The sequence below is a fragment of the Hippopotamus amphibius genome, chromosome 1 (assembly GCF_030028045.1).
Source record: "Hippopotamus amphibius kiboko isolate mHipAmp2 chromosome 1, mHipAmp2.hap2, whole genome shotgun sequence".
Lineage (NCBI taxonomy): Eukaryota > Metazoa > Chordata > Mammalia > Artiodactyla > Hippopotamidae > Hippopotamus > Hippopotamus amphibius.
The window spans coordinates 211,230,846-211,256,291 of record NC_080186.1 but is presented as its reverse complement, the minus strand read 5'-3'; the positions used below and the strand labels follow the sequence as shown (position 1 = coordinate 211,256,291).

General features: G+C 39.9%; 1 pseudogene; it reads left to right on the top strand.

The window, feature by feature from the left end:
* The first annotated feature begins 22,053 nt into the window (after positions 1-22,053).
* On the top strand, positions 22,054-23,459 carry LOC130830596 (putative tRNA (cytidine(32)/guanosine(34)-2'-O)-methyltransferase; annotated as a pseudogene).
* Positions 23,460-25,446: the final 1,987 nt, after the last annotated feature.

Here is a 25,446-nt window from a genome sequence, read left to right as displayed (position 1 = left end):
TGAATCCTTCTATTGTTTTCTCCTTGTATTATTTCCTTTGTTTCTTGGGAGTCTTTTTTTTTATATCTATTGAGTTATCTCCAATTTTTAAAACTTTATTAAATAAAGTAGCTCAGAATTCTATTTCCAGAAAAACCGAATCTGCAAAATCTTTTTGACAATTTTCTATAAAGTTACTTGGGGTTTGTAACACACTTCGTTTGAAAAGCTTCTAAAAAGAAGGGTGTTAGAACGTTGAGGTATGAAATGTTTTGATCAAACTAGCTAGTAATTTGGTCATATAACCAGAGAATTGTGATAAGAAGTTTGATGATTATGGGATTGTTTTGTTGTCCTTTTCATATTCTGAGTGGCTGTCTTCATGAATTTACCAAAACAGAAGTTTTGTTTGTTATGTTTTTGCCTCACACTAGTCCATAATCAGAAAATAACTATATTGAACATAAAAGTAAAGCTTACAATTAAACGATAATTTGCAACTCAATAATGAAAGTTGTTTCTTCACGTAAGCAGTTTACAAATCTCCTACACTCACAAGTTGTTTTCATTCGGCCATTAGCATCACTGACATAAAAATATCACACTGCACAAGCTCCTTAATCTATGGACATGATCTTGGCCTCCATTCCTAAAAAGAACCCTCTGTGTGGTTTCTGCGGAGCATCGGATTTGATAACGTGAATAGGAAAATAATACTTGCCAGAAAAAACAGCATAAGGGCTGCTTATGGCACATTAAAGACCACGGCTCAGTTGATTGTTATTGGTTTGTTTTGTAGATTTTCGATTTGTAATTGCTGCCATCCTTTAATCTTCACCTGCAGTGCAGTGTAATTTAGGAATCACTGGGGGTTGGTTCCACGTGGGTCATTTATATCCCTGCTCAGTGTGGTCTGGGGACCTGCAGCATCAGCATCTGCTAGTTGTTTGTCAGATGTGCAGAATCTCAGGCCCCAACTTGCGCTTGAATAGAGTCTCCAGATGCTTTGTGTGCACTTGACAGCTTGAGACATGCTATTCTTCATGATCTTCTAACTGGCTTCTTGCATTCATGTTCCTAACACGACTTCAGTTTCTGGGGTGAATTATTTCTTTATTGCTTAAAGAAAATGATTATAACCTCACCAGCAATACTTTTTGTTTCTGTGGATTTCCTCTTCATTATAAGTGGTAACACAAAAACAAACACATTGACTTTCTCCCCCGAGGTTAATTAAATCAGCAGAGTTCCATTTAAATGCTCTTTACCTGAAGTTCTGTCTTTAGAAACCCACCGTCTCTAAGATGTGGCCTCACTAGCAACTCAAAGCTCACCTCAAACACGTCTGTTAACAGATGTTAAAGTTATCAGCCAAATGGTAAAAGTGGGTCAAGGAAAGAGTGTCTGAAGAAAGGAGAAGCACTTCAGAATGTTCTACCCATTCCCCCTTTGGTCCACAGGGATCTCACAGGTATCTTAAAGGCAGAAGGATCTGGCTACTGCAATTTCTGCACAATAACTCTCCTTTGCTCCTTCCTTGAATTTAGTTCAGCAGTTCACAAACTCTAACGTGCTGAAGAATTACTGTACAGCAATCATATGCAATGAAATGCATCTTGGTCTCCATGGCCTAGTGAGGACATTTAAGGGCGGGTTTGACTTCATGAAATTTTTGTCTTATATAGTCATATAAAACCTAATCTCCATATAAAATGAGCCTTTACTTTTTTTTTTTATTGCAGTATAATTGCTTTACACTGTTGTGCCAGTTTCTGCTGTACAACAAAGTGAATCAGCTATATTTATACGTGTCCCCATATCCCCTCCCTTTTGAGTCTCCCTCCCGCCCTCCATATCCTACCCCTCTAGGTCATCACCAGTCATGGAGTTGATCTCACTGTGTTATGCAGCAGCTTCCCACTAGCTATCTATTTTACATTTGGTAGTATATACATGCCAATGCTACTCTCTCACTTCGTCCCAGCTTCCCCTCCCCTCCCCCTCCTCACCCTGCTCCATGTCCTCGAGTCCGTTCTCTACATCTGCATCTTTATTCTTGCCCTGCCATTGGGTTCATCAGTACCATTTTCTTAGATTCCATATATATGTGTTAGCATATGGTATTTGTTTTTCTCTTTCTGGCTTGCTTCACTCTGTATGACAGACTCTAGGTCCATCGACCACACTACAAATAACTCAATTTCATTCCTTTTTGTGGCTAATATTCCATTGTTTATATGTGCCACATCTTCTTTATCCATTCATCTATTGATGGGCATTTAGGTTGCTTCCCTGTCCTGGCTATTGTAAATAGTGCTGCAATGAACATTGTGGTACATGTATCTTTTTGAATTATGGTTTTCTCAGGGTATGTGCCCAGTAGTGGGATTGTTGGGTCACATGGTACTTCTTTTTTTTTAGTTTTTTAAGGAACCTCCAAACTGTTTTCCATGGTGGCTGTACCAATTTACATTCCCATCAACAGGGCAGGAGGGTTCCCTTTTCTCCACACCCTCTCCAGGATTTATTGTTTCTAGATTTTTTGATGATGGCTATTCTGACTGGTATGAGAGGATAGCTCATTGTGGGTTTTTTTTTTGTTTTGTTTGTTTGTTTGTTTTTGTTTTTTTGGACCATACTGATAGATGAACTGTAAGTTCTGTGTAGGGCTGCTTGAAGGGGTCTGCACTGAACAGGGTTTGATTTGCATTTCTCTAATGATAAGTGATGTTGAACATCTTTTCATGTGTTTGTTAGCCATCTGTATGTCTTCTTTGGAGAAATGTCTGTTTAGGTCTCCCACCCATTTTTGGATTGTGTTGTTTGTGTTTTTGATATTGAGCTGCATGAGCTGCTTGTATATTTTGGAGATTAATCCTTCATCAGTTGCTTTGTTGGCAAATATTTTCTCCCATTGTGAGGGTTGTCTTCTTGTCTTGTTTATGGTTTCTTTTGCTGTGCAAGAGCTTTTGTTTCATTAGGTCCCATTTGTTTATTTTTGTTTTTATTTCCATTATTCTAGGAGATGGGTCAAAAAGGATCTTTCTTTGATTTATGTCATAGAGTATTCTGCCTATGTTTTCCTCTAAGAATTTTATTGTGTCTGGCCTTATACTTAGCTCTTTAATCCATTTTGAGTTTATTTTTGTGTATGGTGTTAGGAAGTGTTCTAATTTCATTCTTTTACATATAGCTGTCCAATTTTCCCAGCACCACTTATTGAAGAGGCTGTCTTTTCTCCATTGTATATTCTTGCCTCCTTTGTCAAAGTTAAGGTGACCATATGTGCCTGAGGGGACTGTACTTTATTTTTTTAAACATCAGTAACTGAAGTTCCTGAAGTGTTTATATCATGTGATTAAACATTCAGAATTGCTAGATTATTCTGGCATCAATTTAGCAATTTTTAAAAATACATATGTTATATATGTAAGATAATTCAGGGAAATGCTCTAATGTTAATAATTGATTACCTGGGTGGGATATAAAAATAACATTATATAACAAGTTAAAAATGGGAAAAATGAGTCTGATATTCACCACATAAAATACTATTCTTCTTTTTATAAGGTCACAATAGCTGTCCAGCTACAATTAAGATTTGAGTTTCATATTGTATTTCAGTATTGTATTAACTTTGTGTATTACTGATTGTTTTTTCAAGAACATACATTAGAGAATATATGCAGAATTCTATATACTGTTTACATCTCTTAAAGATCCACCAACCACTGGGAAGATAGGAGAATGGGTGTGTACTGACCTTGGAACCACTTACCTTTGTGTTACTCCTGTATGTACCATATGGGGAAAAAAGGACTGAACATTAAAGAATGTGTGATTGACTGAGAACATTAGAGATCAGCCAAGTGCTCATGAGTTAATAGAAATCTTAGTTATTTTGCAATATGAACCTTTCTGTTAATTTGGGTTTAAGGCTAAATAAGCATTATATAAATACATTGACCTTAGACTGCTGATGGAGTAGAAATATTTTATTTTCTGAAAACACCACAGACTGTTTCTGAAATATTTAGATTTGGCATTAACCAAATGTACTTTCCAAGTACCTTTCCCCTGTTTATAAATATGAACACATATAGTCCACATGTTTCTGATTAATCTGCAACTAATTTATCAAAATTGGCAAGACCTATTTGCTAACCACAAGGTCTAGGGAGTCCGTGAAAAAAAAAAAGAGAGTCTTTTGAAATCTTCCTTTTGGACTCAGTTAATCCAGAGGGGATTCAAACTCTGATTATGAGAGTTTATTAGAAGTTGAGAAGCCATTGAATACTCCTTTTGACTTTACTTTTTTCTATCGCATCCCCTTTGCCATTCTGGGAGGTTCCCAATTCTCCTTTGTTTGCCTTGCTCTCAGGATAGGTGGGACATGACCATTAACAATATTAGCAATGATAAATCCCCAAAATGTGTATTGTGAATATGAATGCTTTCATCCCACTTGGTTCTTATTTTCAAAAAGAAAAAACTTACTTGAAGTCAACTGTATAATAAATTCAGCACATTTGCTTTGAGTTTCTTCCATACTTAACTGATGGTATATTTCAGTCTAGATGTTCCCTACTTAAACTTGCCCTAAAAACACAATACAGGCCTTTTCTCACCTTCTGAGATGGCCCACACTCTGTCTGTGGAGGGTGTTTCTCTCTAAATAAATCCATTTCTTACCTAAAAAAAAACCCAACCAAACAAAAAACAAAACACAAACAAAAGAAAAACAACCCAATACAGAAGCTGAGTGTGCGTATTAGCAATTGAACAGCTGAATATCTACATGACAATCCATTTGTTAATTAATCAGTTAAGAAATATTTCATATTATCCAGTCTCCTAAATATGCCTCATCATAGGACTTACCTGGGCACTTACTTAACATTCAGAATCCCAGGTCCCTGCTCTGGAAGCTAGGGAATGAGTATGTTTAAACAAATAAATAAATCTTTAAAAAACAAACAAACAAACAAAAAAACAATGCCCCAGAGTGATTCTTAACAATCTGGGCCCCACAGACACTGTGCTGGTTAATTATGCTACTAGAAACAGAGGTTCTCAAAAGGCCTTGATTTTGGATCATTTTAATGTTTTCAGTGAAGACTACATTTTAAATGTACAATTATATGTGATTTAGTATTTATATATCATAAAACCTTTCCTAGTAATATATTTTATGAACTGGAAGATTTCATTTATCAGACCACTTGTCTCAACTTTTCCTTTGGAAAAGTGATCCACATGATGTTAAGTATGGTCTCTTTCATCAAGAAGATTGAAGGAGCTATTTAGACAGCGGACATAAAATGATGGTGACAGTCACAAAGTAGCTTTGTGACTTTGGACAAGTTACTTCATTTTTTTTGAAATTTATATTTGGCCATGAAGGCAAATACCAAAATTAGAAATGAAGTTGTATATACTTTGAAAACAAAGCAGCGTTACACCATTGCTTTTATTTTATTTGGTCAAAGTATTTCTTTTTACTTTGTATTTTAGGTAACATTAAAAGAACGGTAAATGTGTAAGTTTACATTTATAAAACTGGGGACAGATTAAAACAGGTTAAGAAGTACAGGTTTAGGCAGTGCATTTGTTTTCTATTGCTGTGTAACAAATTATCACAAACTTAGCAGCTTCAAAGAGCACATTTTATTTCATAGCTTCTGTGGATCAAAAGTCTAGGTATAACTTAGCTGGCTCTTCTCCTCAGGATCTCATCAGGCTGTAATGCTGGATTGATTTGGAGGCTTTAGGGAAGAATCTGTTTCTAAGCTCATTCGTATTGCTGGGAGAATTTATTTCCCTGTGGTTGTAGAACTGAGGACACTTGCTTCTTATTGGTCATCAGCTGGAGGCCACCCACAATTCCCAGCCCTCTACATTGGCAGTTTATACCATGTCCATTTGCTTCTTAATGGCTAGCAGGAGAATCTGTCTCTCCAGTTCACTAAGATGGAGTCTTGTATAACAAAAAAAATCACAGGAGTAACATCCATCACCTTTGCTATATTCTGTTGATTAGAAGCAAATCATAGTCTTCATCTGCTCAAGAGGAAGGGGTTACGCTAGATGCATGAATCATTTGGGTCACAATGAGTGGGTCCACTTCAGGGGTGTCAACTAGATGACCTCTAGAGTAGGTTCTTTACTTAGAATACAGTGTGGCTTGAAATTTGGTCGCTAGACCTCATACATGAGAATCTCCTGAACTTCTTATTAAAAATGCAGATTACAAGGTCCAGAGCCATACCTGCTAAATCAGAATGTCTTGGAACAGACTGAGGGGATCCTCATTTTTCACAATCTTCCAGGTGATTCTGTTGCATATTAATATTTGGGGGTATTATGATTATGATTCCGTATGTTAATTGTGAAAAAGTAACATTTAAAAGGCAATGAGGGACTTCCTAGATGGCGCAGTGGTTAAGAATCTGCCTGCCAATGCAGAGGACATAGGTTCAATCCCTGCCCCAGGAAGATACCACATCATGGAGCAACTAAGCCTGTGTGCCACAACTATTGAGCCCATGTGCCACAACTACTGAAGCCCACGTGCTTAGATTCTGTGCTCCACAACAAGAGAGGCCACCACAATGAGGAGCCTGTACACTACAATGAAGAGTAGCCCCCACTTGCCACAACTAGAGAAAGCCCGTTTGCAGCAACAAAGACCCAACACAGCCAATAAAATAAATAAATAAATAAATAAATAAATAAATAAATTTATATTAAAAAAAAGAAAAGGCAATGAGGATACCAAAGAAAAAATAAATTGGACTTCATTAAAGTAAAAACTTTTGTGCTTCAAAGGACACTGTCAAAAAAATGAAAAGACAACTCACAAAATGAATAATGTATCTAATCAGGATCTACTTTCCAGAATATATTCTTATAACTAAAAATTCTTACAACTCAAGAAGACAAATAACCCAATTAAAAAGGGGCAGAGAATTTGAATAGCTATTTCTCCAAAGAAGATATAAGAATCTTTTCAATAAGCACATGAAGATACTCAGCATCATTAGTCAATCAAAACCTCAGTGAGATACTACTTCACACTCATTAGGGTATTATAATAAAAAAGATGAACAGTAACAAGTGTTGGTGAGGACATGAAGAAATCAGAACCTCTAATGTATTGTGGGTGACAAAGACGCCCTCCTTGATCAGACTTCAGTCGGGCTCCTCTGAGCCCTCATCTCCACTAGACATCATCCTTGGCCTGCCCATTCTTGGATTGATGAGCTCAGTTCAACAAGAATCCTGCCAAGACAGTTTAGCAAGAATTACCCACCTTAATACCCAACCCAGATCTTCCTGATGATTTTTCATCCACCTACTCTCTCACTGTGCCAGCTGGCTGTAAATTCTCAGCTGTTCTTCTTATACCTGGAGTTGAGTTCAGTCTCTCTCTCCTGTTGCAATAACCTTGAATAAGTCTTCCTTGCCTATTTAACTCCATCCAGTACAATTTTTATATGACAATGGTGAAAATGTAAAATGATGCAGTTATTTAGAAAACAGTTTGGCAGTTCCTCAAAAGGTTAAACCTAGAGTTACCCAGCAATTCCATTTCTATGTATATGTTCTAGAGAAATGAAAAGATATCTTCACAAAAATAACTTGCACATGAATGTTCATAGCATATTCATAATAGTCAAAAAACAGAAACAACCCAAATGTCTATCAACTGATGAATGGAAAAACAAAATGTAGTATACCCATACAATGGAATATCAGTCATCCATATAAAGAAATGTAGGACAAATATTAAAACATGGATGATGTGAAAACATTATGCTCAGTAAAAGAAGCCAGGAACAGAAGGCTATATACTGTACAATTCCATTTATATGATTGTCCAGAAGAATCCATAGAGACAGAAAGGAGATGTATGGTTGTCAGGGTTGAGGGAAGAGGGAATTGGGGGTTGACTGCTAATGGGTACGAGGTTTCTTTTCAGGATAATGTAAATGTCCTGCAATTAGATAGTGTTGACGGTTGCACAATCCTGTGAATATACTAAAGGCCACAGAATTTTACACTTTAAGAATGTGAACTTTACAGTATATGAATTATATTTCCATTTTTTTGAAGTATACTTTTAAAAAGCAGTGAGGAAGAATCACCTTCTAAATCAACTTGCTTCATGTGTGTGTGGTGTGTGTCTGAGTGTTGACAATGAATATTAATTATGAGACTAAAATAGAAATACAGAATGTTAATATTTCAAACAAGTATGCCATCAAAATCACTTCTCTTTTCCCAATCAGTATACCTAAGCTTGCATCAAGCTTTTAAAGATTTGTCATCCCTAAATAATCAATAGAAAAGACACAGGAAACTAATATGCAGTGATTAAAACTTTTCTGCAGCACACTGTCACACATCTTCTTAGGTACATAGCTTATCTCACCTGTGCTTCTCTCAAGCTTTATGTTATCCAGGAAAGGGGAACTAAAAGGAGGAGGAAGGGAAGCAGAAGCGAGGAGAGGGGGGAGGAAAAGAGATGAAAAAAGAAAAGGAAAGGAGAGGAGAGAATCATAAATGCTCATCCCTGAAGCTAACATTTCTGGCTTAGTGCTTTGAAGCTATTGCTGGTTTTCTCCAACACCTTGTTGAGATTAGGCATTTCAGCTGCAGAGCATGCTCTAATACATTCCATAAAACATTCTGCAATATTCATTTGTAGCTGTTGGGTTACATAGCCAACAGTTTGGAAGGAGACTACAAAACCAGAGAGAAATAAACTGCTTTGCATAAGAAAGAAACAGGGGCTTTCCTGGTGGTGCAGTGGTTAAGAATCTGCCTGCCAATGCAGGGGACACGGGTTCCATCCCTGGGCAGGGAAGATCCAATATGCCGCGGAGCAACTAAGCCCGTACGCCACAACTACTGAACCTGTGCTCTAGAGCCCTTGAGACACAACTATTGAGCCCACGTGCCACAACTACTGAAGCCCGTGTGCCTAGAGCCCATGCTCCGCAACAAGAGAAGCCACCACAATGAGAAGCCCATGCACACCACAAGGAAGAGTAGCCCCCGCTCGCCACAACTAGAAAAAGCCCATGCACAGCAACGAAGACCCAATGCAGCCAATAAATAAATAAATAAATAAAATTTATATTAAAAAAAGAAAGAAAGAAACAGGAAACTCATGGGTGGGAGACAAGAAATTAAAAGGAGGGGTGGGAGAATCTATTGAAAAGACAGTGTCCCAATAAAATGTGAGATATCCAGCTCTGCAGCAGGGATTAGTGCCCTTGAGAACTCAGAGGGACCTTTTAAGAACGGGATTCTCTAACATAGTTGAAAGTCACTTTCTGAGTGGTGCTATAATAAATACCACCTGTTTTCCCTCAAAGTCTGCTGAATGCACAGCCTTGTGCATGCAGTAGCCTGAGGGGTGAATAGAAGCCAGGGGTCAGGGAGAGAGACCAGTGTACAACTTGAGGCGATATTGTGTGGGTTACAAATAAACCGCACATATAATAAGGTGAGAGAGTAGAGATGTGTAAAAAGCAGGGGATAAACATGATGAGGGGATATCTTGCCTGTCTCAGAAGGACACCTGCATTTCCCACTCTGTGTTCTGCTCATCTCTTCTTTCTTCTCAGAAGAGACAGTAAAAGGGCCTCCTATGAGTCAACAAAGAATAAAACTGAAAATATTAAGTTTATACGTTTCTTACCTTATGGACCAGTTGTGATTATTTCTGGTCTGATCTTGAGTGAGGACTTGTAAGTATTCACTGCGTAGCATGTCACATGCAGAGAATAACCCAAGTCCTACAAAAGACGGGTTTGAGCCAGTACACCCTGGTCTACCCATCCACCCATATTCTTTGGACAACTAAAAGTGTTTGATGCCTTGATACATGTTTTGGCATGAAAATCAATAAAAGATGGTCTCTGCTATTAAGGAAATATTTGATCTGTGTTTAAAATGCAAATATAATGTTAATGGTACTCAAATACAGTGCTTCTCAGAGCATAATCTGAGCACAACTGCGTGTCCACAAGATGCTTATTGTTTAGAGATAAGTACAGAAATTGAAACTAGTGTTTAAAACTTTGTAGTATATTGACAGAATAATTTTGTATCTGTTAAATCTAATGATTACAAATTGTGATTGTGTTTTACATCTTTTTATTTCATTTTTCTGTGAATTTGTGTGTATTGTATTTAACAAAATTATCAGTCCATGATAGATTGGAGTTAAAAAAAAGTACTGGTCGCTTACCACTGATACTTTGCAAAGTTCTGTTCTAAAAGAGAAATGTGGGATCCACTATAAACTTTCCCTGGAGGGTCAGGGTAAACCTCCCAGAGGAGATGATTCTCAAGAAGAAACCTCAAAGATAAATAGATTCGTCAGGCAGGCGAGGGAAGAAAGGCAGTATAAGAAACAAGTGCTTATACCAAGGCAGAGAGTCATCAGACCGCAAGGTGCTGTCAGAGAACTGCAAGTATTTCAGTGTGGTTAGCATGAGTGCTGGGTTGGGGGCAGGGGGAATCACCAAGATGAAATTGGAAAACAGCCTCATAGCAAAGTTTAAATTTCATATTGCAGGCAATGGGTAAGGGTTGCAGGTAGGGAATATAGCTTGTCTTGGTCTGCTTGGGCTACCATAGTAAACTACGAAAGGCTGGATGGCTTAAACAACAGACATTTATTTCTCACAGTTCTGGAGGCTAGGAAGTCCAGGATCAAGGTGCTGACAGATTTGGTTCTTGGTAACGGCTTTCTTCCTGGCTTGCAGACCACCTCCTTCTCAGTGTGCCTCTACATGGCAGAGAGAGGACGCTATGCTTACAAGGGCACTATCCCATTATGGAGTGGGGGAGGGAGGGGGAAGTCCATCCTCATTATCTCATCTTCCAAAGGCCCCACCTCCTACTTCCATCACATTGGGGGTTAGGACTTTACATGTGAATGGGGGTGGGGGGCACCAATGTATCTCCAAACATTCAGTCTATAACATAGCTAATGAGTTGGCCGTATCTTATTAGAGTAATAATCATGCATCCAGAGGAGCTGCCCAGTAGGCAGCTATGTGTACCAGCTGGTTATGCTGCAGTGACTCACCCAGGTTCAAGACTCAGTTTGTAAAGTCGTCAACCTAAAGGTGGTAGTTAAAGCCAAGGAAGTACTAAAATGCTACAGATTAAGAATATAGAGTGAATAAAGAAGAGCATCAAAAACCACGGGGGCTCCAAGGTGCAGACAGGGAAAGAAGAATCTGCTTAGGAAACCATAAGGCTCTGTCAGAGAGGGAGGGGGAGAATGGGAATGCAGAGTCAAAGACTCAGAAGAGAATTCCAAGGATGCGGAAGGGCTCTTCAGGAAGCGCTGAGAAATTGATGTACCTCCTAGGCCCTCCTATTGGCTGGCCTTGTTGCTTAAAATTTTATCATCTGATCATCCCAAATGATGACACCCTGGTGGTAGAAAGAGGCAGGAGTATCTTGACTCAGCTCAGTTTTGGTTCAGACTTTGCTACTTATTGTGTCACCACCAGCAAATCGCTCAGCCCCTCAGAACCATAGTGTTGTCATCCACAAAAAACAGGATAATATTTCTAGCCACGTCTTCTCCTTCACACGGTTGTCAGTATTGAGTGAAACCATATGTGTGATTATTAAAATGCTGTATCTGCAAAGTGATGATATTTTAAAAGGCTCCTGCTAAGCTGCAACATCTTAACTGAGAAGAGTTTATTATCATCCACAGTCACATTTATGGATAATTAATTCTCATCGGCTTCCTCTCAGTGATGGAACATATGCTTAGGTGATCATAGGAAATGGGCATGGCAGGAAATACAAAGCTGGGTATCAGAAGGACACGGGGAGACGGATGACAACAAAGGACAGGGGCTGTTGGAGAGGGAACTTGTCCTGGGCCAGAGTCACTGGGAATAGAATGGGTCATGAATTCACAGCATTCCAAAGTCCCTGCAATCTGGTGAAAGGAGAGATGTTCTTTGAACTAAAATTTTAAAGAAGTTACATCTAAAAGGCACATGCAATGGAATAGGCCCTTTAAAAGTAATAATAGCTTGACTGTTGGCACAATTACCGGCAGGTTTTCTAGTGTTAAATATACATTCTGAAAATAGAAAGGACATTTCATAAAACTTCCTCTCTAGCCAAACAATCAAAAGCAAGTGTTACAACTCTCAGACCTTTGGATGACAGAATTACTGAACTCAGGGAGGAGAAACATTTCTTACCCTGGGACCTCTAAAATTACTGGTAACATGACTATGGAAAATGTGTCAAACGAAAGCATCAACTTCAGACAACGTAAGTTGCCAATTTCCCCATGAAGAATATCAAATGTTTTAGACTTACTGAGCCAAATGTATGCTCAAGTTAGGTAAAGAGAGTGTGTTGTAATATTTTTCATTTCTCTTGCTCTGCATTTATTATTCATATATTACAACGAAAATGAAGGTGATAAGTAGGAAAAAATACAGACTAAATGTCTTGGTCAAATTTAGTTCTGATTAAGGAAGCTGCTATTAGGGAATTTCCCATAAGGGGATTTAAGTCTTCCAGCCTTGGGCTTAAGGAAAGAAGGAATTATTGATGTAGAAATAAATGCAATAAAAGAAGAATAGGGGGATGTTCTGCCAAGTGAAAGATTCTAAAGGAGCCAATTTTTCTTGAAATCATGTATTCATTCATAAAACAAATCCACACTACAAGTATTAATTGAGCCCTTTCATGTGCCAGACTTGTTGCCAGTGCTGGGGAGAGAGCAGAAAGAACTTGGAAGGGGCCCCTACTCTTACGCAACTCACAGTATAGTTGGGAAGACTTAGATCCATCAAGTAATTAAACAAAGCGTCACCTGACTGGACAGACAATACAGTGTTGGATGGAGATGAATGAAAGGTCACTTGAGGCTGTGGATACTGTGAATGTCTACAGTATCACCTTTCCCACTGATTACTATTTACCTCACACACTGTGATTTTGTTCCAGCCTTATTTTGCTTCTAAGAAAAAATTTTGAAAGGTTTGGGTTGCATGTCAGAAACCGAAGAAGCTTCTTGGCTCAGCATAGAAGCAAGTGCAAGTTCCCGCAGCAGCCAAAGTTAATCCATCAGACTAATGACATGCATAATCCATACTGAGCGTCATTATAATTAACCTAAATGGTTCAGGTGAATCACTTTAACTTGTATGATGTGGACAGAATCAAACGACTTTTTTTGTTTTTATTCTCTTTACCTTTTAATCTTGTCTATTGTTGACATCATAGCTTATGCTAGGAAACATCACCGTTTCTCCAATTTGCTACTGTCTGAAATTCCTTTCAAAGTGATAAGGGAAGGGAGTGGTGTCTTTTATCCCATCAGCAGGGCTGGAATGAATGAAGCTGAAGAGTCAGAGCTCCATTTGTATGGGCTCTTTCTAAGCAACTTTTTGTATTTGTAATTGTGTACTCTTTTTCTTGAAGAGGGCCCTCAAAACATGAATCTACCCTTAAACGGATTCACACTAAAAAACTATGTGCCCCTGAGAATAAAAAAATGTTGACTAAAATATATTCCTATCATAACAACAGGGCATCACAATAAAAGACATATTTGCAGGTGGGACAGGACAGTAGGTATAGAAAAACTTTACTGGTCTTTTTTACTCTTGCTTTGGGCGGACACCGTTCAAACGTTCAATAATTCAACAAATAGTTACTGTGTGCTCACTCCATGCCAGGCAGTGTTCTAGAGAAGTAGGATTTATCAGGAAATGAAACAACTAATAATACCTGACTTGTGGAGCTTACAATCTAGCAGGGGAAGACAAACAGTAAACAATAAGTGTAATAAGTAAACATCTATTGCCTTATAAGAAAAATAGGGGAGTCTGGCCAGAACACAGGGTAACTGGACTTCTCATACATTATTAGTAAGAATGCAAAATGATACAACCACTGTGGAAAATAGCTTGGCAAGTTCAATATACAAACACTATACGAACCAACAATCCTAATCCTATGTATGTATTATTCTTGACAAATAAAAATATGTTGACAGAAAATCTACAAAAAAGAATTACATAGGAAACGTTGTCAAGTAAGTAATACTAAACCTTCCTTCTGCTGAGTCTGCTTAGGTATCTGTTGTAAGAGTTTTACAAGCTATGTAAAATTCTTGGAAATCTGATATGTCCTGGTATAATGTTATCAGTCACAATTCTTGTATTCATAATAAAATGTCTGTCACAGAAAATAAAAAAGGAACAATAGGGGAGAAACTTAGAGCAGGATAAGGGAGATTGAGAGTGTAGAGTGAGGAAAAATGTTCCACACTGCTAGGAAAAGTGATTATTTTTGCAGCTCTAGTAACAAGACAACTTTCAATGAATCAAAACAACTCACCTCTATGAACACACTTTTACAAGGCAACTAATCAGTGTCAAGCCTTTTCTTCTAAAAGTCAGCCAATCAGAAAGGAACTCATTCCCAAAAAATATACCTTGGAGTGCCAACCCACCAATCAACAGCAGTCTCTTAGAGTAATCTTTCTTCTACCAATGAATTCATGCCTCTGAAATTCTGCCAATCCTTAAATTTCATGTTCCCCAAAACTTTATGTAAGATTAATGTAACAGTCTGCTCTCTGCTTTGCTTGGAGAAGCTGTGTGTGATCTGCATAGCTCTCTCTGACTACGGTAAGCAAAACAATTGAGCTTTGTCTTTTTATCTTTGAGATGCTAAGGAATTGATGGGTGGACAGTATCGGTTGGTGGACAGTTGGACAGAGTAGATCCCATTGAGAAGATGACTTTTGAGCAAAGACAGGAAAGCTAGAGAGCTGGCCAAGCAAATAACTGGAGACAGTTCTAAGAAGGGATGAAAAAGGAGTTCACTCTTCCCTAGATCAGTTCCTGAGTGCCTCTCAGCAGGAGCTTAATGTTTAAAAACATGGACATTTTAATGACCTGGTTCTTACATGCAAACTTACTACACTACTTGGTGTCTAGTCAGAGAAACAGGAATCTATTCCAATACTGAAAGAAAAATTGGCAGTGCTAGACACATTGAGAGATGGGCTGTTGGGTCTCCAAAAGGGTAACTTCCTAAGGATTTTCATGGAAAACTTGGTTATATTTAAATATCAGTTTTCTTACTGATTTTCAAATCTTATCACCAAGTAACATGCAATTCCATTTGTATGGAGACATAATGCTACTAACACTATATTCCAGGTACTATTAAATAAGTTATTTAATCCTCATAATAACTCTATAAACTTATATGCATGCATGCCTATATACATACATAAATTCCTATAACGTTTTCATTTTACTCATGAAGGAACTGGGGAACAGAGAGGTTTAGCAATTTACTAGTGTTACATATTTGTTAATAGCAGAGCTTGGGTTTCACATCCACAGAGTCTGGCTCTGGAGTCTGAACTTCCACAAGATTAGGATATACTACTCTGTGAATGCTCTTCTGATTACATACTGACTTTTGCAAACTCAAAAATGGCTACTTTCTTCCCAGCAAAGGAAATGTTTCTTCTTGCCAGGCAATCTGAAGTCACTGAATTCACTGTGTAGCCAGAAAGGTGGTTAAGTGTTGAGAGACTCAAAAGTATAGAATGTACAGACCCCTGATGTTGAGAAAGAATGAAACACTTTAAGACAATAGACAAACCTTCCTTGGTCTCCCCAGGTACACAGAAGTAGCACTTTCTGGGAATTAACAATCTGCTCAGTCATCATTCTCCATGTCCTTCTGCACCTGTCATATCTACCCTGCCCCTCCAGAATGGGAGCATCTGAGTAGGTAGAAATCTGCTATCTTACTGATAAGATCCTAGGTGCCTAGTATGGCGCCTGGCACATAATAAGAGTCTCAAAGTTGTTTTGAGTGAAGTTAGTAAGTGAATAGGGGAAAAAAGGATAAAATTGTCATTTACGTGATGATTGACCTTTTTGTTCTTTTTTACATCTGAGTCAAACATGCAACCATATATTATTCAGTAACCATGAGGCTGCTGCTTGTCACTTTCATGGAGCCCCAGGTAATTATGCTGTCCTGAAAACACCCATTACTTATGTAAAATCTTCAGATGTTTATCTCTGGGGGGCAGTCGACTGTAGGTGACCTAAGGCAATTTTGGGAAGCAATAGCTACTAAAACTAGTAGAAAGTGGTTGCTCTCTTTTATGTATATGGTAAATTTGCTGTCTTTATTGTTGCCTTCAGAATAAGAGAAAGTATGTATGTGCTTTTAGGCCTAAGAGGGGAGATAATGAATGGTAAGGGAGAGGCCAAATTCTTTGCTGGCTTCTAGTGATTAGCAATGAAGACAGTTAAAGTTCAAGGGTGTGCCCTCTGAGGCAGAATTTTTCACCTCAGGGCAATCTTTGCTTCTTTGTGAAACCACACTGGCTAATTGGTATCCTTCTCTGGGTCCCAGGAGCCCAGTAAGTATCTAGGGCTCCCAGCTATCTAGCAATAATGGAACAAGAGGGGAATAAATTATCATTAAAAACTCATTGTCCTCCAAAGCTGGAAGTTTCAACATTTGAAAACACCAGAATGTGCTAGGTCATTTAATAATTCACTTCCTGAAGTACAATCTAATTCTAATTGAAATGTATGTTCTAATTAGCACTTTGTGGGAAACTTAAAATAGAACCACACTTCTAAAGGTATCTCTTTGAGGAAGGTTGGCTTTAGTTTTATTGAACAGCTTTCCCCTTCATCTTCATAACTTTGTAGTTCATGTAGATTTTATAAAGATAACTTTTCTTATAAATCTGGTATAAGGTTGGTTTTTTCTCCTAGGATTTGTTCACTCTCAGAATTCAGATGCCCGACTCTGGAACAGAAAGTGAACATGAGTACTTTGCAGAGGATTTTTACTTACACACATGGCTATTGTGTTGTACATTTTAAACATTATATTTAATGCAGTAAATTCAAGTGCTTTCTGTATTTTTTTCCTCCAACTCCATGTGGGTTGTTCTTCCTCTACTATTTCATAACCTTGAGGGATATATTAATAGGCCAAAGAATGACCATGTACCAGCTTCAAGTTTTATATAGTTAGGACTCTTGGCTGCAAGTAACACAAGACAGCTTAAACCATTAGGACAAATACTATCTCATTAAATGGAAAGTCCAGAGTCAGGGCAAGTTCCAAGTTTGATAAGCAGCTCAATAATGTCACCAAAGCCCTACATGCTTTCTTTCTCTCCTCTCTGCGAATTCAGTGTCAATGTCATCCGAAGGTTGGTTCCTCTTGTAGTACCAGGAAGGTTGATAGTGTTAATCAGGATTTTTTTTTTTATATAATTTTATTTATTTATTTATTATTTTTTGGGGGGTACACCAAGTTCAACCATCTGTTTTTATACACATATCCCCATAAATCAGGACTTTATTCTTTCTTATTCTTGTCCAGCAGGAGAGAGAAAAGAGAAACTCTGCCCATAGGCAAGGTCTCTGTTATCAGCTCGGCTGGGCCATTTTAGGCTCCAGATGAATTATCGTTTCCAAGGGAATACAGTCAACTTAGACCTTCAGTGACCAATACGGAGGCCACTAGTCACATATGGCTACTGGGCACTTTGAGATGTAGCTAGTCTAAAATAATATGTGCTGTAAGTGAAAAAGATACACTGGATTTTAAAGACAATATCAAATTATATAGCATATCTCATTAGTAATTTCTATATTGATTATATATTAAAATATGTTAGATAAGATAAAACATCAATAAAATTAATTTTACCTGTTTGTTTTTACTTTTTAAAAAATGTGACTACTAGAACATTTTAAATTACATATATGATTCTCTGTGTTTCTATTGGACCGTGCTAACTAATCTGGATTCCCCCTGGAGGGGTGAGAGGCAGGTATACATTAAAACAAAATTCAGGAGTTTTCTAGAAAGAAAGAGAATTGGTGTTCAGTAAACATATGCCCTTCTACATCTGGAGAACTACTTAATTACTCTCTTGGTATTTTTATTCTAATTTCTAATTGGTGGCTAAAGGATATAGGAAAATTAGTAGCCATAGGTGGATATCATTTGGGACATGACAGTTTTCTCTAAGCATTCCAAACCTACAGCCACTGTCCTGTCTGGGAGTTCCAAGACAGCAGAGATTTCAAATACTCTTCCTCAATTCCCTGCAAAGCCACTTACACATGGGAACAAACCTGGATTGATTTACAGTCTTGAGTTCTCATCGACTACTGATGCCAAAAACTTGACCTCTGTGCACCAGTGCTGAATTGAATCTCGGAGACAGAGTTTTGGGTGAAGTAGGAAAGAATAGCTTTATTGCTTTGCCATGCAAAGGGGGACACAGTAGGCTCGTGCCCCTCGAAACTGGGTGTCCCAGTATTTGGTCAGGAGTTTTATCACAGTGGTTCAAGGGTGGGGTTGCTGATAAGGTTCAGGGTGTGAGCAGGGCCTGCACGCCTTTAATTTGGCCTCAGGTGATCTCCTGATAAGCTTCTCAAAGTTATCAAACTGTGGCCTTCTCTGGAATGAAGAATACTAACATCTTCCGTTTGTTGGGAGTTTTAGGTCTATGGAAGAGTCAGAGATATTGTTATGTGTACCCCTTGAGGTGAACCAGGACCCTGCCGCAAGGCTGCACTATTGTTTCTTGACTGCTCCTCCCTTGTCTCTGCCTCCCCTCCCTTCCCTGATTAGCAACTGCTTGATTCTGCCTTTTGAAACTCAGGGAAGGTCATGGAGGCGGGAGTCTATTCCCTACAAATAAGAAACGGGAGACAGAGAATGGCTTCCATGCCCACAGGGTCCTGCTCGATTTCACTACTTAGCCCTAAACAATTTTATTTTGTTCATATGCAGTATTTATTGTTATTAAAGCTATATGTAACAGCAGTACCAAATGCATACCATTGATTAAAATGCTGTGGGGATAGGAAATCATTGATGGGTATTGCTTCCTGCTTTTCTGCTCAGCACTATTTCTCTTTCTCCCCTTCTGTGTCCTTTCTTACTCATAGATAGAAGGGTTGCTTTCCATATGTACCTTACTATGAGGTTATCATTGTCTTTCTGACAGCTAATTGTGGAACTGTTCTAAAAACAAGGATTCAAAAGGACTTGTAGAGTTATCAGGAGAACTTTAGAAACTGGCAAAGAAAAACCTGTGTGAATTCTCAACAAATTATATGTTATGGTCAAAATTCTCAGTCATAAAGTGAAGACTCTGCCTTTGAGAAAAGTTGTCCCTCTCTCTTCATTCAAGGAGTGCACATGGGGCAGAACTACATTCTATTTTAGAGTCAGCTACACCCAGAGCTGACATTCAGCTGGTGCAGAATATAGCACAGGCTATACCACAAGCTACAATACTGAAACACTTGTGTAGTAAGCAGTAAATAACCATGGCCTCAAATCCTGGCTCTCCTGGCCTTTCCCATGCAACCGTGTTTTTTTCAAAAAACAGAATTAACTTCCAAGATTAAGAGAGACCTAGTTAACCCTGAGCATGTGAAGGCTGTATACTCAGATCATGAGGCCGTAATGCCTGGGTCACTCTTCACCTACTAAGAGCTTCCTCAAAGAGCAGGCAACTGTAACTAGAAGGGAAAGAATCAAGCTCTACGAGGGTGCATGCCAATCTAAGCCTGGAAAATGATGGCGAGCGTCCCAACCATACTTCAGCTTTATAGGTGGATTGAGAATGCAGCAGCTCTTCGTTAAAGACAAAGTAAAACAAAGCATTTTTTTTTTATCATGCTTGATATATATAACAAAAGGAATAAGTCCAAACTACAGCATTTGGTTGACTTTTTTGGGGTGGGGTGAGGATGGAAGTTGTTGAATGTTGACTCTCCAAATATTTGTTGCTTAGTAATATAAGGAGCAGCTTTTTACTGGGGGGGGGGGGGGGGGGAGGGGGGAGGAAGATGCAGGTGGGGAAGGCTTGAATCTGCTTTCAATAGGAACAGACAGGATATGTCTTCTCTGACCTCTTGCTGCCCTCCTATTTATGTCAGGCCTTCTGGGTGATTGCGCTCAGATTCTTATTTAAATCCAATTAAATCTGAGACTTGAGTAAACACACATGTATATCATCCAGAAGATAGTATTAAAGGATTCTGCACTTAGGCCAGAGCAGCTGTATCTTTTCTGCTATTTAAGATTTGTTCTTTTTCTTAGGATCTTTGGGGGAAAAAATTGGCAGAAAATATTAGGGGTTTTAATTTCATGCAAAACCAAAGTGTCCTCTTTTCTGGTCTTTCCCTCTTTTTGATCTAGGCCAGACTGATTATATTAAAACATAGCATGATAGGGTCTCTCTTTTCGGAGTCTCCCCATCACCCACAGAATAAAGTCCAGACTTCCAGGGGGACTTCAGTTTCCCTTTATGATCTGGTCCCTCCTTGCCTGTCTGGCTTTATGTCCTGCCACTTCTCATGTAGACTATTCCATCAAACTCAGACTCTTGCAGTTTCCCTGGCTTGGAGTTATTTCATACCTACATGCTTTACCAGCCTTGTTTATCTTGCCCACCATGTGTGTTTGTGTGTGATTGGTCCTCATGCAGCTGGTGAGCTCTGTAAGAGATGGTCCTCCCTCCTAATTGCCTTATACTCCCCAGTGGGTAACACAGTAACAAGTACATAGACGGTTGATGTTCTGTGAATGTCCAATGAAAGAATAAGGAATCATATTCCTGAGGTATAGGAGCCTATAGACACTCTTTTATTATTACTGAATAGTTTCTAGGAAGAAGATGATTGAGGGCTACCTTGTGAAGGGCAAGACTTTGAATTTATAGTACTTGCTTTGCACCAAAGTAACTGGTAAAAGGTCATCAGAAACTACAAGATTTTAGCTGGCATACAACAGTTTTGCACTTCATGGATATGTATGTAGAGGGTATCGATTAATCAAGAACTAAATTGGGAGCATCACCATCCTGAGAACCAGCTAGGTGACCTTGGGCAAGCTGCTTAATCTCAGTATCATCTAATTTGTAAACTGGGAGCAATGATAGATGGTTTGTACTCTTTACCTTGGTGGGGGGGGGGGTTGTTAGAAAATAAGAGAATATAATTTTTGTGGACATTTCTAAAAATGTAAATAAGGCAGTTCCTAGCAAAGAGTGATTTTGCCCCATGTCCCAGGGGATCTTTGGTAATGTGTGGAGACATTTCTGGTTGTTGCAACTGAGAGGCTGTTACTGATGATGGTAAAAAAAAAAACACTCTAGAATTCACAGGACAGTCCCCAGAGCCTCAAGAAATAATCACCAGGCCCCAAATATCGCTAGTGCTAAAGTTGAGAAATCTCTATGTAAGGTGCACTGTGACATTTCTTAACATTCGGTTCTGTTAATATTTTTTCTTACATATTTATTAAAGATAACAAAGGATGACAATAGTACTTAAGTTTTACCAACTGTAACTTGGAGACACGCTGGATTTATTGAATTGTAGATTGTCAACATGCCATTCTCTACCACCTTGGTTAACTAGCTGCTGTCATTGAGCTAGGTGCTGTTCTAAGCCCTTTACCTGTATTAACTCATTTAATCCTCACAACAACCCTACAAGGTAAATAATTTATTATGGCTATTTGACAGATAAGGAAACTGAGGCAAATTGGCGAAGCCGGGTTGGAATCCAGTCTTGCTCCAGGCATTGTGACAAAGATTCAGCTAAGACTAAGTCTCTCCATCCTCTACTACAAATATCTCACTCTGGTCTTAATTTTTTTTTTTTTTAACTTGTGTGATTTTCTTTTCATTGTCACCTTTGGCAGAGAAATTGTTTCTGGTTTCTCGTCTCGTGTCTTCCTAACAGGGGACTATGGGTTTGAGGTGCTAGACTGTTTGGAGAGGAAAACAGCAACAGCACAGAAAAGGACATAAGGAAACAAATCTCTTGAGAATCTGGGATATGAGCCTAGCAATCTACGGAAAAGCACTTGGCAAGTGGCAGGGCAGTGGTTTTCAAACTATAGCATATTCAAGAATTACCAGGGGAGCTTGTTAAAAATGCTGATTTCCGAGACCGGCTACATCGGCGCGAGATGCCGGAACTCACGTGGTACGTTCAGGTCGGGTCCCGGCTTCGCGCGAGCCAACGAGGTCCACGATGACAGGCTTGCCACTCTCCGGTCGTCGTTAGGCATGCGCGACAGACATTCGTATCAACTAAGAACACAAATTGAAGGCTTACGATTTCTCACTGGTTTGCGTTCTTGCCGAGGCTTGGGCTGCCTGCGGACTGGCCTCCTTCGTTCCGCTTCTCCCCACTCCCAAAGTTTAAGCTTACTGTTGGCAAGTCCCTGGGCAAACAGTGTGTGAGATGGGACGGACGTCAAAGGACAAGCGGGATGTCTACTACTGCCTAGCCAAGGAGAATGGCTGGCGTGCCCGCAGTGCCTTCAAGCTGCTACAACTTGACGAGGAATTCCAACTCTTCCAAGGCGAGACTTGGGCAGTTGACGTGTGCGCGGCCCCAGGCAGCTGGAGCCAGGTGCTGAGCCAGAAGATTGGCTGTCCACTGCCAAGGAGATCATCCAGCACTTTGAGGGCTGCCTCGCGGACCTAGTGGTGTGCGACCGGGCTCCTGATGTAACCGGCCTCCATGATGTTGATGAGTGTATATGCAGGCCCAGCTCCTCCTAGCCGCTCTCAACATTGCTACACACGTCTTGAAGCCAGGGGGCTGCTTTGTGGCCAAGATCTTCCGAGGCCGGGATGTGACACTCATCTACAGCCAGCTGCGTGTCTTCTTCTCTGGCGTGCTCTGTGCCAAGCCTAGGAGCAGCCGGAACTCCAGCATTGAGGCCTTTGCTGTCTGTAAGGGTTATGACCCCCCTGAGAACTTCCTGCCGGACCTGACCAAACCCCTGCTGGACCACTCTTACGATTTCAACCAATTAGATGGTCCCACCCGCATCATTGTGCCATTTGTGACCTGCGGGGACCTGAGTGCTTATGATTCAGACCGCAGTTACCCACTGGATCTAGAGGACGGCTCAGAATACAAGTACACTCCGCCCACGCAGCCCCCCCATCTCACCACCCTACCAGGAGGCCTGCACGTTGAAGAAGAAGGGGCAGCTGGCCAAGGAGATCTGCCCCCAGGACTGCCCTATCAGCACGGGGGACACGTTGCCCCAGTCCCTGGCCGCCCCACAGCACCACACCCTGGTGGCCTCTGAGGTCTGGAAACATGGGCCCAGAGCCCTCAATGCCCTTTCTCTGTGCCCACAGTGACTCCCCCCCTCCTCATGTGCCTCTTTCTGCCCCAAATCACATGGTTTCTGGGACAAACTTCTCTTCCCTACCTCCCAATAGCTATAAGAATCAATAGGTAAAACCAAGTATAGTGAACGGAAAAGCTTAGCCAATTACCTGAGTCCCTTTTTTTTCCCTTGGGTAGGTGGAAGACAATGAAATGAACTGTTCAGCTTAACATGTTAAGGTAAATTTTGACTTTTTATCTAAGAATTTGAGTAAACAGCACCTTTAAGAAAAAAAAAAATGCTGACTTCCCAGTATCATCCTAAGAGCTTCTGACTCCGAGGATCTGCGAGGCTCCCAGGAATCTGCCTTTTTAGCAAGCTCCCACGTGAGCCTGATGCAGGTGGTCCCAAGCACATACCTTGAAAAACACTCTGATATATGCAGGGCTTGGGGAGCAAGCACTAGCTGATCCCAGAAGAAGACTTGGGTTTGCCTGAAAGTTAATTCAAATCACCTGTGTGGGAGCATATTCGTGCTGTTCTGGTCCCTGTAATTCACTAGCTTTAGGCCAAGAAGCTTGATTGAGAGGGCAGGGATGGGGAGGACGGAAAGGAGAAGAAAGGAGTAGGGCAATTACAACCACTTCCAGGGAGGTGATTGTTTCTCTGCAGACAGAGAAGGAGCTGTCACTGGAGGCCCTTCTTCCTTCAGCGTCCCCCTAATTGGCTGTTGTGACTATCATTCTGCCCCGAGGGAGTTTAATGGAATCAAGAAGAGAGAAGAAAAGGATGCCAAATAACTTGGAGCAGGAACAAAAGAGGAGCAGGGCTCATTTCCACCAGCACGGAGAGAAGCCCTGATTGGTCCCTTTCCCCAAGGTCCTCTTTCACACCATCTCTGTCTGAGACCTTTCCCCTTCTTTTTCTTTTCTCCCTCCCAGGGACCAATAAATGCAGGTTGTCTGGGCAAGCAGAGCTTTATAATTATACAGGGAAAAATTCCGATGGCCCAGAATTCTGCCATAAAGTCATGTTGTGCTATTGCAGCAGCAAAGCCAGGGATGTCTTAACCTTCTCGCTGAATCACATTTTTCTGGAAATGAACACCAGGCAGAGGCTCTTTTATTCTGAGCATCTTTTCAAGAGATCAATTGAGTTATTTTGCTTTTAATATCTGCGCATTATATGACATGCATTAACAATGTAGGCAACTTCCCTTTCCCTGAACTGAGTAATTTAAAGCCATTTCAGCAACATGGTGTAGCAGAGTGATTAAGATTGCCTGGCTTCTTTCCTAGCCCTGCAAATCACCAGCTTTGTGACCTTGAAGGTTACTTGACATCTCTAAGTTGCAGGTACTAATCTGTAAAGTTGAGATAATAATAGGACCCCACTCCCAAAACACACACACACACACTTCAGTGGATTGGTGTGACCACCAGATGAGACAATATATTTAATAATATACTTTGCCTCTTTCACAATAAACCCACAGTGTTTGCTTCCATTGTTCAACTTGTTTTCCCTGAATTATTAATGTTTGATATTCTAAACCTATCTCTGGACAAAAATCAGCAGAAAAACATAAGGAAAAGAGAAACAATGAGAAAGGTGTTTCCTCTCTCTTTGCATTGAATTGCAAATGCTCATAACTCACTGTGAGCAGGACAACAGATGACTTCCATCTGAAGGGAAGTACACAGAACTTGAGAAGCAGACAGAGGAGAACAAGATAAATCACTCCGTTGCCTACCACACACATCGTGAGATATTAAATGTGGATTAGAAGTTTCTTACCAATAGTTTGGCCTCCATTTCTTGAGTGGTTTTATATTTCCGGACTGCAAACAAATGATTATATGTGTGAAAAAAATGTGTAATAGACTGGGGGACAGATTCAAGTGAGCCAGAAGACCAGGGGCTCTGGAGTTCTGGTCCGTTTGCTTACAGCTCTCTGCACAAGAAATCCTCTGAGTGCTGTGCTGCTGACAGGCAGCTCGTTCACAGGCAGCTTCCTCCTGGTTGTAGCTCTGAGAGTAACAGCCCCCAGTCAGTGTGGGGGTTACCAAGCAACTCATTTCCCACTGAGGTATTCGAGGAGAGAAAGTCTTGATTTTAAAAACAAAAGAAAACCAAAAAGCCCTGCTGAGCAGACCTAATAATTCACACACACACACACACACACACACACCCTTCTCCTTTAAGTAAATTAACCCTCAAGGTATTGTA